General features: G+C 32.6%; 1 long non-coding RNA gene across 1 annotated transcript; it reads left to right on the forward strand.

Annotated features, from left to right (window-relative positions):
* The first annotated feature begins 3,482 nt into the window (after nt 1–3,482).
* Nucleotides 3,483–11,858, forward strand: LOC130670208 (uncharacterized). Its single transcript, XR_008990327.1, has 3 exons — nt 3,483–3,826; nt 6,106–6,303; nt 11,572–11,858. It is a non-coding gene; the product is annotated as an uncharacterized LOC130670208 (long non-coding RNA).
* Nucleotides 11,859–13,967: the final 2,109 nt, after the last annotated feature.

Below are 13,967 nucleotides of genomic sequence, written 5' to 3' on the forward strand. Positions count from 1 at the left end.
GTAACCGCCTTCTTATTACTTCAGCGTGAATTTGTTCATTTGCCGTTAACACCGTCCTTTTAGCATTGTCTCTACGTCACCGGTTCTAAGTTCTGTGAGTTTATGGGTTCGGGTTAGGCAATGTCCTCTGATTTGTTTCCGATATGTTATGCATATGATTACTGCTTTCTACGCTTCTCCATTGCTGAGCATTGTGTCAGTTAGAGTATCTAGCACTACTTTTATTTACAGGGTATCCTCTAGATTTTGCCGCTCGTTTTCGTAGACTGGACATTAAATAATTCTATGCCTCGCATCATCTGTTCCACAAGAGCAATTGTTGCACCTAGGTGTTTCTTGTACTTTAAATTGTTCTACGTAGGCATTGAAGCACCTCTATCCAGATAATGCCTGCGTGAGGTAGTAATCTACCGTACCTTTCTTTTCGCACCATTCAGAAACATTAACGATAAATTTATGTGTCCAGGGCCCTGCCTGCTTATTGTCCCAACATTCTTGCCACTTTTTCAGGAGCTTCTGTTTTGACTATTGGTTTCTTTTTTTGCCGATGTGTTCTTTTCTCTATTTGCTCTAAGCTTAGGTGGACTTCTCTTCGTTCGTGGACCAGTAGATATATAAGTGGTATACCTGCACTCACTTGGGCTGCCGCTGTAGATCGTTCTGTACGCTGAGATCACTGCGTCCTTACGTTGCGGCTAGCTTTTGTGTAAGAACTTTGTCTGGCAGCGCTTCCACTTATATCTCTGCTCCGTACAGAAGGTATCTAAGTGAATTGCTGATAGGGATTTTGAATCCATCGATATTTAAAGTTGTTGGTGTATAATTACGTCTATCTATGATACGCACGTCTTCGTTTTTGTGCACCACCAATTTCAGCTTCATTCCTTAATCCATTTACTGGCTTGCCTTAAGCATTCATTCGCAATTACCTCTACTGTTGATACACTACTTTCTGGTATAACTACAACAGCATCATCAGCGAAGCCACCTGTAAAGGCTTCGTCTGGGAGTGGAAGTTCAATGAGATCGTCGTACATAATATTCCAGAGTAACGAACCTAACACCGATCCTTGCGGGACTCCTACTGTGATCTTATATTCTATCGTTCCTTTATCCGTCTCATAGATTATAATCCTGCGTAACAGATAATTTTCTATCATATGCATATCAGGTATTCAGGGAATCCTCTTTTAATTAGTGTTTCAATGGTCTTATCTGACCTTGCTGTGTTGAACGCATTCTGAATATCCAGAGTTACTACTGTACAATACCCTTTTGGTCTTTATTTTGACCTTTTTTGCTGCGGTGTCGACGTCCGTAACTGTTCTAATGGCGTTAATTGTCGATCAGCCTTCTTAAAAGCCAAATTGTCTTTGTAAGAGCAATTAAGTTGTTATCGCTGCTACTGCCGGAGATGCCAGAGTGAGATCTACAATGGATCCTGTATAACCTCAGCAGAAAGTGTATGTGCTTCCTTCATTTAGTACGTATAGGTTTGAAGAAGCTACTATTTCAGAGAGATATGTCTTTCTCCTGACAAGTGCCTTGGTGCCCCGTTCTGATGATTTACTGTTGAAGTCTCGCACTACCAGAACGTCAACGTTCACAGTTCTGATGCTGGCTTCAAGGTTATCTAGTAGCTTTGTGAACTCATCGAATGATATATTCGGTAAATAGTAGCAGCTGTATATTCTGAGACCTTCTAGTTCGACCCTGACGATGTTGGGCTCTCAACGTTAACTGCCTTCAGAGTTATATTGATATTCAGAAGGAATATTTAATATTTAGCACTGTCTAGAATGTGTGCAGAACCATAATCTACCTTTCTTTCGTCACAGATGACGCAAAAGTGCTTTCCCTTGCACTCTTTGGCTCTTTGTCCTGCATAGTCGACATTTTTCAGATCTGTCCTTCGCAGTCTTGTGCAGCGTGATGGGATCCCTAGCACTGAAAGCACCGCGTAACAAGGACTCTTTCTCTGACGCAACACAAGAGCCAGACAATCTTTACCTTTCCTACTTTTAGTGATTTGTCTGCCACGTCGAATGACATAGCAAGGATTGTTTTATGGGTACTTTTATAGCTCTTTCATAGACTTCTGATGCTAACGTCGTCGTCACACGCATGTTCGAACTGAGCTTTGACAGAATTTGAAACTTCTGTCGTAGTAGTTGCCTCATCTATATTGTTTATTTCGATAGTTACCTTCCGAGACATCATGCAAACTTGAACACTTTGTTGTAGCGCATCGGCTACAGCGTTGCACAAGTTATATATGTCACACTACAGTCACTGAATTTCATTATGCTGTGATAACTATTTTAATGATTCAGAAATGATTGTTTGAAATGTATTTGATGTTGTAGATTTAGTAAACGTGTGTTATCTAGTTTTAAATAAATCAAATTATTGAATTGTTATGTTTATTATCTTTATAAACTAGATTAACATTTGAAATTTATGCTTAAAATTTAATTATTTTTGTTTGGACGGCCATGAGACATTTTAATCTGATTTTCGAATAAAATAATTTATCTATCTATCTATATTATTTTGAACAGGCAATACCATTGTGTTATGCGTTAATGGAAAAGAAAACTGAGATAGCATACACAGCACTATTAAAGATTATATTTAAAAAATTTCTCAGACAAATATCCGAGAAGCGTCTGATCTTTCACACGGATTTTGAACTTGCTGAGAGAAACGCCATCCAAACAGTGATTCCACAGGCTTCAATGCAGTATTGCATGTTCCATTTCTTTCAAGTAAAATAATTACGCTGATGCAAAAAATTAAAAGAACAAAATAACTTTATAAATTTTTTAGAGATTTTTGAAAGGCTATAACTTCGTAAAAAATGGTTCTATCGAGATACGATAATAAAATCATTTTAAAGCTTGAAATTTCTTTTTTTTTCGAGATATTTCGACGATTTTTTTTAGCTACGTTTTTCACACAATTATGAAAAGTAATGCAAGAGAAAAATTTCACAAATTTTATTTTCTTTCAAAAGATTCACGAGCTCAAAAGAAGTTTACTTAGTTAAACCAATGCATATGCCAGACTTCAAATTGATTCAGCTTTAATTTGCTTTTTTTTCTATCTCTGTACAACAATTCATTGCTGAAATATCAGTCTTCAAATGAAAAAGGATCATTTAATCGTTGATCATCAATATCTCAGTAGTCAATAATTGCTTAGAATATTTAAAGGCTTTGTTAAAAACATTAATAAATTCCTTACAATAACTTTCAAGATTTTTTGAGAGGAATTTTTTTTTCCCTTATACCAGTCATTTGAAAAAGCAACAAAAAAAAAATCTTTTTTTCTTTAGTTTGTTAGTAAATCAACCACTACTTTACAAATATCAAATGAAAATAATAACACCAGAACTTCTTACAGCTTGATGTTCTCCTGATATCATATATATTCTTCTTTTGGCTATTATATTTTTAGGCGATTACAAAAAATGCCCGGAAACTTGGAGCATACTGTCGAAAATCAAAAAAAAATAAACGATGCGCAGCTAATATCAATAAACAAGTTGACCAAATTATTCGGAGACTAATGGGATTAGCTTATCTTCCTGCTCACGCCATTCCAGAGACTTACGCGAAAATTCGGAATTTAATTAAAGATCATGTTGTGAAAACAAATATGAATAAGTTTCTGTGTTATTTCGAGAGACAGTGGTTGACAAAAAGACCTCCCGAAGAATGGTCACAATTCAAACACACAAGGACAACAAATAACCCTTCTGAATCTTTGAATCATATTTTAAATGTAGAGTTCGGTGAACATCCGCATCCGTGGAATTTCGTTCGTAAGTACTTAAAGAGACTTTGTCTTTCAATTACAAAGCTAGTCACTATGAACGTTGACTGTTTTCACCGCTCAATAAGTTTTATAATAGACTCTCTGCGGGGTCTTATTTACCGTAATTTATAAAATTTATTTGACACACTTTATCGTATTTCATGGCAAAGCTTCTAAGAAATTTTTGGATCTGCACCGTACACGGAGAAAAGAATTTCCCCAGAATGACTATCCAATGTATCCTCAAATGACGTATCGTCAGAATAACGATTCGTATACCTAATTTAGGAATACTCTCATACTAATTAAATAATCTATAGTATCGTTAAAGTAAAGATACGTTTTTGGGTGAGGTTAAGTATTCGTTTATTTAATTTAACAATACGACGAATAGCCTTTGTAACGATGTGTAGTTTCGTTGATATAAGTATCTGTATTACCAGCGTGAGGATCCGTATAGCTAAATTAGCAATACGTATCATCGTTCTCGGTTGCCGGATGCCTAAATACAGAGTTTGCGCAATAGTCATGTCAGCGATTCATAAAATGCCTAAAATAAGGATACGGATCGTCATTTTGACGATCCACTGTGAGGATACTCTGTATAGCTGAATTGGCTATACAGCGTATCGTTAAGTAAGATGACTATACAGCGTATAGCCAGAATAGCGATGCGTATACTTAATCTGGCGATGTTTTTCTCTCCGTGTATAGGATAGAAGTACCATTCTTGGCCACTGCTCCATTTTTGGACGTTTAATACTTTATTTTAAATGATGAAAATGTATTTGAAAGAAAATTTCATTGCAATAGTGTGATAATAGTATATTTTATCATTAATGCAATATAAGTACTATCTTAGTGCACGCTCTTCTGTTCGCCAAATAGCTGTTTGCCCATTCAACTGTTTCCACGACATTTGTGTGCGTAAAACGATTATCTGCGTGCGACAAGTAAATTTGAGTGCGACAAGTAAACTTGTCGCACTCAAATTTACTTCTTGTCGCATGCAGATTATCGTTTAACCCACAAAAATGTCGCGGCAACAGTTGAATCAGCAAAAAGCTACTTGGAGAATAAAACAGCGAGCACTAAGATAGTACTTATATTGCATTAATGATAAAAAAAACTGTGTTCAATTCGTGCGGTGTTGTCGATTACCCACTCGAGCGAATGAGCGCACTCACTTCGTTCGTGTGGGTAATCGACAACACCGCACGAATTGAACACAGTTTTTCTTATCATTAATGCAATATAAGTACTATTTTAGTGCTCGCTGTTTTATTCTCCAAGTAGCTTTTTGCTGATTCAACTGTTGCCGCGACATTTTTGTGGGTTAAACGATAATCTGCATGTGACAAGAAGAAAATTTGCGTGTGACAAGTTTACTTGTCACACGCAAGTTGAATATTCTTATGATTTAATAGTATATTACATTCCTAGGCCAGTAAAATAAGAAAAGTCTCAGATCACATGTAATTGTTGGCCGAGGCTAACAAACATGTGGTCTGAGATTTTCCGTTTTATTGGCCAAAGTTCGTTTACTACTTTTCTGTTCGACGAAGAGTAATTACTCAGCATCTTTTATTATCAGTATCATTTTCTGAACAATTTATTACATTCATTCACAGAAACTCGTGTAATTGGAGGAACTTACGGCTTATTTGTGTGCTAATCTAATATTGGTGAATCGTTACTTTGCGGCTGTTGTATAAAATATTCATAGCACCTTCGATTGGATTAGTTTTACAAATATCTCTTAAAATCTAACACTTAATAGTGCTGTAATTTTCATAAATAGTATATTACATACCCTGGCCAGTAAAATAAGAAAAGCCTCAGATTACATGTAATTGTTAGTCGAGGATAACACACATGTTGTCTGAGGCAACTTTCGGGCCGCTGCCCTGAACGAAGTTGCAACTTTCCAGCCACCTTCACCTTGGCCAATAATTAGTTTTGATCTGAGATATTTCTTTCTTTTCTGCCCGAGGTGTGTAATATACTATTTCTACGTAAGATTGTATAGCGTGAAAATATTTATAATATTTTATATCCGCCTCATTGAAGTCTGATTTCTAATAGCCACCTTGACGGGAATCTGCGGTTCAATCTTGACGTCAAGTTGACTAAAAAAAAAAGCCTATTTACCGAATTAAACAAATATGCGCACACATAGACAGGCTTCCACTTATATAAATATTGTCACTCAATAATTTAATATATTGATGGACATCTTAAAAGTACATCATGTTTTTCTAATATAAGTCACTCTGTACATTACAGGAATTTTAGTCAAGATTCAAAACAGATTCCATAATAATTTTGCCTCTATTAAAAAAAATCAAGTTCATAAAAAAACTAACACGCAAACGATGCAAAAAATGAAAAAAATTGAGAATTTGAATAAACAGTTGGATGGGAAATTAATTAGTCCAATGGAGTTCGTAGAATTGGTATAAAATTATATAAATTACAGAGCAAGTAAGTTAGCTTTTTGAAAATAATAAAAAAAAAAAAAATTACATTATCATATAATAAATGTCCCATAAAATTTAGTAAATCCACCGTAATTTATGATAAAATCGTTGTAATTTACGCTGAATTTACCGCCATGTATGGCAGAATACCATCAAGTTCGCGGTATGTGGGATTTCCACCTACTAAAAACATTCCCCTCCCTTCTCATTCTCTTCTGCAAAGAAAGGGAGACTGGTTTTGAACTATTTTTGCATTTACTTCAACCCGGTTCATGTCGCTACTAAAGATATCTCCTTCTGCTGTTCATTATAACTTCGATCCAGGCCGACTCTCTTCAGAGCAATCCAACGATTGCAATCGAACTTTGTAAACTCTGTGGTGTTGATTTGCGCGTAGCAATAGATCGAGTTGTTACGTATTTTCATCTTGCACAAGGATCCATGTCTGTTAAGAAACTGCGTCACGTAGTGATTCGTTTCATCATGCATACTTCTGTACTATAGTCGTAAGTCAAGGACTAGACACGCACCCCATCTTTCAGCTGTTTCGTTTTCCAATGTAGCTGGTTAAGATTCAAGACTCTTTACGGAGCAGTAACTTACTGTCAGCAACCAGTTGCCCGAAAACTCTTAGCTTGTATCTTTTTCAATTTTATTTTGCCAATCGAAATAGCGTTTAAAACTACTAATACTGCTGTTTCAGACATTATGTGCAATGAACTTGCTACGCGCAGAGCTTCTATCTTTTAAACGAGGCCTAGTTTGTGGTAAAATAATTTATTCGAATACCTATTCTCCCAGATTAATATCTTATAAAAGATTTCTTTACATTCCAAAACGTTCACTAGTAAGTAAATTTGTGAAAACAACGCAGGTTACGTTTGGACATGAATTTATTGCAAGCTTTGGTAATCACATCTATTGTATTTTAGACCAGTTCTTTTGCTCTTCTACTGGTATTGGGAGGTTCATGGTGCACTAAAATATGAATCTTATGGACCAAGGTTTTTCTAAGAACTTTCAAGTTCAACTTGCTAGGGCTTCATCTTCTAACAATGAACAAGTCACTGTGCGAATCGATATCTAGAGTGTCGATGACCATGAATAAAATAAACAGATAATCGCGACCAGTATACTTTTTACATAGTGATTTATCATGAATGTTCCTTAATGTTTTTGACGTCCCTTACATGATATCAAGGATTGTTTGGCAAATACCCTGGTTTCTTGAAGATGGAGACAGTGGCTGTATTGAAGACGATAAGATCCATTCTAGCTACAAATTCAGCTACTTCTTTAGTTCTAGTGCCTGAAAGGTTGGCTCTCTATTCAGTAGATTTTGCATTAAAGTCACCAGTAACAATTACCTCTTTGTCAAATCCTCTGATGATGTCTTCAGTACTAGCTCTATCGGATGAAAGATATACACTTATATTGAATATTCTAGGCGTTTCTGCTTATACGAATCCCTATTATCGTTGTAATTTTTAACTTCCCGCTAAGAAAATCGACGATTTTCGAAAAATTGGGAAGTTATTGTTTTCACCCCGATTTTCGAAAGTCGAGTTTTCATCAGATGTCGACGTTTTGAGGTCCTAGGAAGCTATTCTGACTATTTTCAGAATGATGTCCGAGAGTATGTATGTATGTGTGTGTGTGTGTGTGTGTGTGTGTGTGTGTGTGTATGTGTGTATATGTGTGTGTGTGTGTGTGTGTGTGTGTGTGTGTGTGTGTGTGTGTGTGTGTGTGTGTGTGTTTGTATGTGTGTGACCGGCTTATAACTTTTTAACTAATGAACCGATTTGGATGGTTAAGGCGGCAATCGAAAGAGCTTGTTAGCCATCAACTTTTCTGAAAATTTCAGATCATTTGATCAAGTAGATTCGAAAATATTGGCGAATTACGGAGAAATAATTTTTTTTTAGTTTTTTATTGATTCCTTAGAAACGACTCAAACGATCGACTTCAAAATCTAATCAGCTCTAGAACTCAATAAAACACATCGATTGCCGCCTCAACCATCAAAATCGGTTTATTCGTTCGTGAGATATCGTTGGCAACAGAAATGCCAAAAAACGGTTTTTTGCGGATATCTTTGAAACGACTAAACCAAACAATTTAAAAATTTGATCAGCTCTAGAACTCAATAAAACATGTCGATTGCCGCCTCAAACATCGAAATCGGTCGATTCGTTCGTGAGATATCGTGGGAGAAAGAAATGCTAAAAACGGTTTTTTTCGAAAAGAATGGGATACAATAGTATTTTCGAGCTCGAAGAGCTCGAAAATGTACTCACAACAATGTTTTCGAGCTCAAAGAGCTCGAAAACAGCGGGAAGATTTGGGGCTGGCCCGCAGGGTCAACCGATGCCCATATTTTTTTTTTCTGTATTTCTTCTACACTGGTCACAGAAATTAAGGGATAGAAAAAAAATCCGAAATTTTTAGGTGATTTTCAACATGCTGTAACTTGGTGAAAAATGGTCGTATAAAAAAAATAAAAAAAGCAAATTGTAGCCTCAAGTTTCTAGTTTTCAGATCTGGACCTCAAATTTTTTTATCATGCACGGTTCCGGAGTAATCATAAGAAAACCAACGAAAAAAAAATTTTCAAAATTTTTGCTGGTCTTTCAATACCTCTATGGGCGACAATAAATTTTTTTTAATAATCCGACTGTCTGACTTTTCTCGGAAATTTTATGCCCTTTAATTTGGTGGCCTTAAAAAGTCTCTACGAAGATTTGGCGCCGAGTTATCATTGATCAAAGCAAAAAAGTCCATTTTGGCTTTGATAATCAATAACTCCGGATGTATTGGTCGTACAGAGAATGAAAGCAGGGTTTTAAAAACTGGAAAACATTCTCTATAAGGCAAAATTAGTGGCATTTGATAGAAAAATTTTTTTTAAAGCGATATTGTTTGGTAAAAAAAAGGTCAAAATTCACAAATTTAAGGATATTCGGAAATCTTGCTATAACTTTGGATATAACGGATGAACAAAGGATATCTTCGACTTTTTTTCAACCTCAAAGTGTCCTGAAAAAACCCTGAAAATTTCAAATCGCTGCGATTTTTTTTTCTTAGTGCCCCGAAGCTTTAAATTTATCGATTTTGTCAAAAATCACCATAATTGGTGGTTTTTGTTCGTTTTTTCGATTTGAAAATGTTATTTTTTACCGATAATCTTCATTTCTTCGATAAAAAAGATCGATAATCGAAAAAAATTGAAAAAAAAAAATTTTGAAAAAAATTTTTTTTTTTTTCAAAATTTTTTTTTTCAAAAATTTTTTTTTTTCAAAATTTTTTTTTTGTTGTATCTGCAATGATTAATCATTGTCAAAAAAAATTCCTAAAATTTTTTTTACGGCTGTAACTGCATCTGCTTTAAATATCAACTTAACAAACATACGCTTTGGGTAACTCTAATGCCGGCGGTAAAAAAAATTTTAGGAATTTTTTTTGACAATGATTAATCATTGCAGATACAACAAAAAAAAAATTTTGAAAAAAAAAAATTTTTGAAAAAAAAAATTTTGAAAAAAAAAAAAATTTTTTTCAAAATTTTTTTTTTTCAATTTTTTTCGATTATCGATCTTTTTTATCGAAGAAATGAAGATTATCGGTGAAAAAAACATTTTCAAATCGAAAAAATGAACAAAAACCGAGATACTACCAATTATGGTGATTTTTGACAAAATCGATAAATTTAAAGCTTCGGGGCACTAAGAAAAAAAAATCGCAGCGATTTGAAATTTTCAGGGTTTTTTCAGGACACTTTGAGGTTGAAAAAAAGACGAAGATATCCTCTGTTCATTTGTTATATCCAAAGTTATAGCAAGATTTCCGAATATCCATAAATTTGTGAATTTTGACCTGTTTTTTACTAAACAATATCACTTTAAAAAAAATTTTTCTATCAAATGCCACTAATTTTGCCTTATAGAGAATGTTTTCCAGTTTTCAAAACCCTGCTTTTATTCTCTGTACGACCAATACATCTGGAGTTATTGATTATCAAATCCAAAATGGACTTTTTTGCTTTGATCAATGATAACTCGGCGTTAAATCGTCGTAGAGACTTTTTCAGGCCGCCAAATTGAAGGGCATAAAATTTCCTAGAAAAGTCATACGGTCGAATTATTCAAAAAATTTTATTCACGCCCACAGAGGTATTGAAAGACCAGCAAAAATTTTGAAAATTTTTTTTTCGTTGGTTTTCTTATGATTACTCCGGAAGCGTACATGATAAAAAATTTTGAGGCCCAGACCTGAAAACTAGAAACTTGAGGCTACAATTTGCTTTTTTTACTTTTCTTATACGACCATTTTTCACCGAGTTACAGCATGTTGAAAATCACCTAAAAATTTGGGATTTTTTTTCTATCCCTTAATTTCTGTGACCAGTGTATATCTTAGAGTCCATTTGATCGATCGATTTGAAATGTTGACAGCCAACAAATTCTTTCGATTGTCACCTCAACCATCTCAATCGGTCAATTCATTAAAAAGATATGAAGAGTTTTCATCCACACACAAACACACACACAAACACAAACATACATACAGACACTCGGATATCCTTCTGAAAATAATCGAAGCTTCCTAGCACCTCAATACGTCGAAATCTGATGAAAACTTGATTTTTGAAAATCGGGGTAAAACCAATAACTTCCCGAATTTTTGAAAATTATCAATTTTCTTAGCGGGAAGTTAAAAAAAGCAAAAATTATCATTTTTAATGATATTTGGATAACTTTGAATGTAACCCTGCTTAAAAAATCCGATAGATCCTTATAGCTGTATATAAGTCCCTATACTTAGTTATATCACTTCTCATAGAACTCATTAATTCTTCCAAAATCTCTTTGGGAATTTACGAGGATTTATTGGAATCTATGAGATTTTCCAAACAGGGAATTTTCTCAAAGTGTGCCTAAAAAATTTCAAAGCACGGCAATTTTTTTCTCAGTACCCCAAGCTTTAAATTCATCATTTTCGCTTAAAATCACCATAATGACAATTTTTTGATTTTTATTTATTTTCAAAATCATGTTCAAAATTTTTTTTGATCATCATAAAGCATTATGAACATGATGTGGAAAAATAATTGTCGAAAAAGAAATTTATGTTGAAAAGATTTTATGATCTGCAGTAATACTATTCTTCTTCAAGTTAGAGTCTGTTGGAAATCACTTAAAAATATGAAATGTTTTTTAATTTGCCTTAACTTTTGTGATTAGTGAAATAATCATTTTATTATTTCAAAATAAAGATTCTGAATCTGAGGTCAGTGATGAAAGCGGTGACAAGTCCCCCGAAAATGAAATGACAGACGATGAAGATGATGATATTGATGATAATGATATTGTTGATGATAATGCCAATGGTCGTGATAATGATGATAGTGATAATGCCAATGGTGGTGATAATGACAATAGTGGTGATAATAATTATGATTATGATATTGGGAATGATGATGATTATAATGATGATGTTATGATTAATGCTATTGATGTTGATATGGATAGTGAAGAAAGTTTTTGTTTGCGGTGGGAAGATAAATCAGACGTTGAAATGGAGGGAAATTAAATATAAAAAAAAAAATTCTGTTTAATTTTGTTAAACATAAAAAAAATACTTTCTTTTAATTTTATGTTTAAATAAATATAATCATAACTCTTGGTTTTTAATTAGAAAAAAAAAATAAAATAAAGTAAAAAATGTAGTTCAAGTTTTATTGATTTTCACTTTTTTTGATATCTCTTTTACTGTCACACTAATGCTGCTGACAATAGTTTGTGCAGAAAAGAAAGCAGAACGGATAATACAACAGTAGGGAACGCCACCTGGTAACTAGAATAGAAGGTAGATTTCTCAATAGAATTTTTTTCATAGACCACCTTTCATTTAATGATTTGACTAGATTTTGTCCATAAAAAATATCCCGGGAAAAAAGTTCTTGTATGATCATATATAAATCATATAAAAGTGACTCATATAAAAACATATAAAGTTTTATAATGAAATTGGTCCTATAAAAACTTATATGACTTTATAAAATGTTATATAATCATATAAAGTTATATATACCCGGGAAAAAATGATTTTACCTAATCATATCTACAATAACTTATATATGATTAGATCTCAAAATTGGCAGGATCTGATGATATATAATTATATATAATCAAGCATGAATAAAAAAAAAAAATCTATCGGTTAACTGCTATTTTGCCAAGGAGTCACCCATCCAACTAATGTCCTACTTCAATGCTGCTCAACTTTGATGATCGCTTGATTGCCGTCTGCTTCTCTAGTCTACGTTACACTTATAAGTTTTTTTACAATCTACAGCATTACTTAAATCAAATGATCAAATTGATACATCCTACATGAATAATGCACCAAATATGATCAAATTTTATCACATTTGTGTTTTATATAAAATTATAAGTTTCTTTAAGATAACCTGCTTATAAGACCATAGAAATTCATATATAAGAATCATAAAACTATCTAAACTTTTATATAATCATGTAAAATATGTAATTTTATATAATTTCATATGTAATTTTATATAACCGTATTAAACTCTTTTGTAATCATACGAATTTATTAATAACTTCATATAAAATCACATCAATTTTTATTAATTATCTGAATTCTTAGAAGAATTTTATAAGGTTATATAAGATTTCATATGATCATATATGATCAGACATAATTATGTATAACCATATAAAACGTACTCTTGTAATTTCATAATGTTATATATAACCTTATATGAAGTTACATCGAATTTTATAAAAATTTTATAAGATTATACAAATTATTATAAGAATTTTATAAGATCATATGAGTTTTTATATAATCATATATGACTGCATATAATGTATAACATTTTGTCTGGTAATGTCATAAACTCATATATAACTTTATAAAAAAGCGTATCAACCATTATAAGATCCTTATAAAATTATATAAATTTTTATAAGAATTTTTTAAGATCGCATGAGCTTTTATATGATCAAATATGATTATATATAAGCATATAAAACTTCACCTGGTATTGTTATAAAATTATATATAACTTTAAATAAAATCACATCAAATGTTATAAAATTCTTATAAGATCATATAAATCCTTATAAGAATTTTATAGGATTATGTAAGCTTATAAGATTATGTAAGCTTTCATGTAATCATATATAAACATATTTGTTTATATATGATTCTATAAAACCTTTTTCCGGATTATGTAAGCTTATAAGATTATGTAAGCTTTCATGTAATCATATATAAACATATATGTTTATATATGATTCTATAAAACCTTTTTCCGGGTTTATATAAAATCACATCAATTTTTCTAAAGTCCTCACAAAAGTATATTAATTCTTATAAGAACTTTGTAAGATCATATAAGCTTTTATGTAATCATATATAACTTTTATATATTTCTTGTATGATCATGTATAAATTGTATATGAACATATATGTTTATATATGATCATATAAAAAATTTTTCCCGGGATCCTATATATTACTAGTCGTGTAGTAGATGGAACTCCATTTGTAGTAAATTTAACTACACATTTTTTTACGTACAGAATAAGTGTACAAAACTCCATTAAGATCCAACATAAATTGTCGATAGATAGTATTAAA

This window comes from Microplitis mediator, chromosome 6 (genome assembly GCF_029852145.1).
Source record: "Microplitis mediator isolate UGA2020A chromosome 6, iyMicMedi2.1, whole genome shotgun sequence".
NCBI lineage: Eukaryota > Metazoa > Arthropoda > Insecta > Hymenoptera > Braconidae > Microplitis > Microplitis mediator.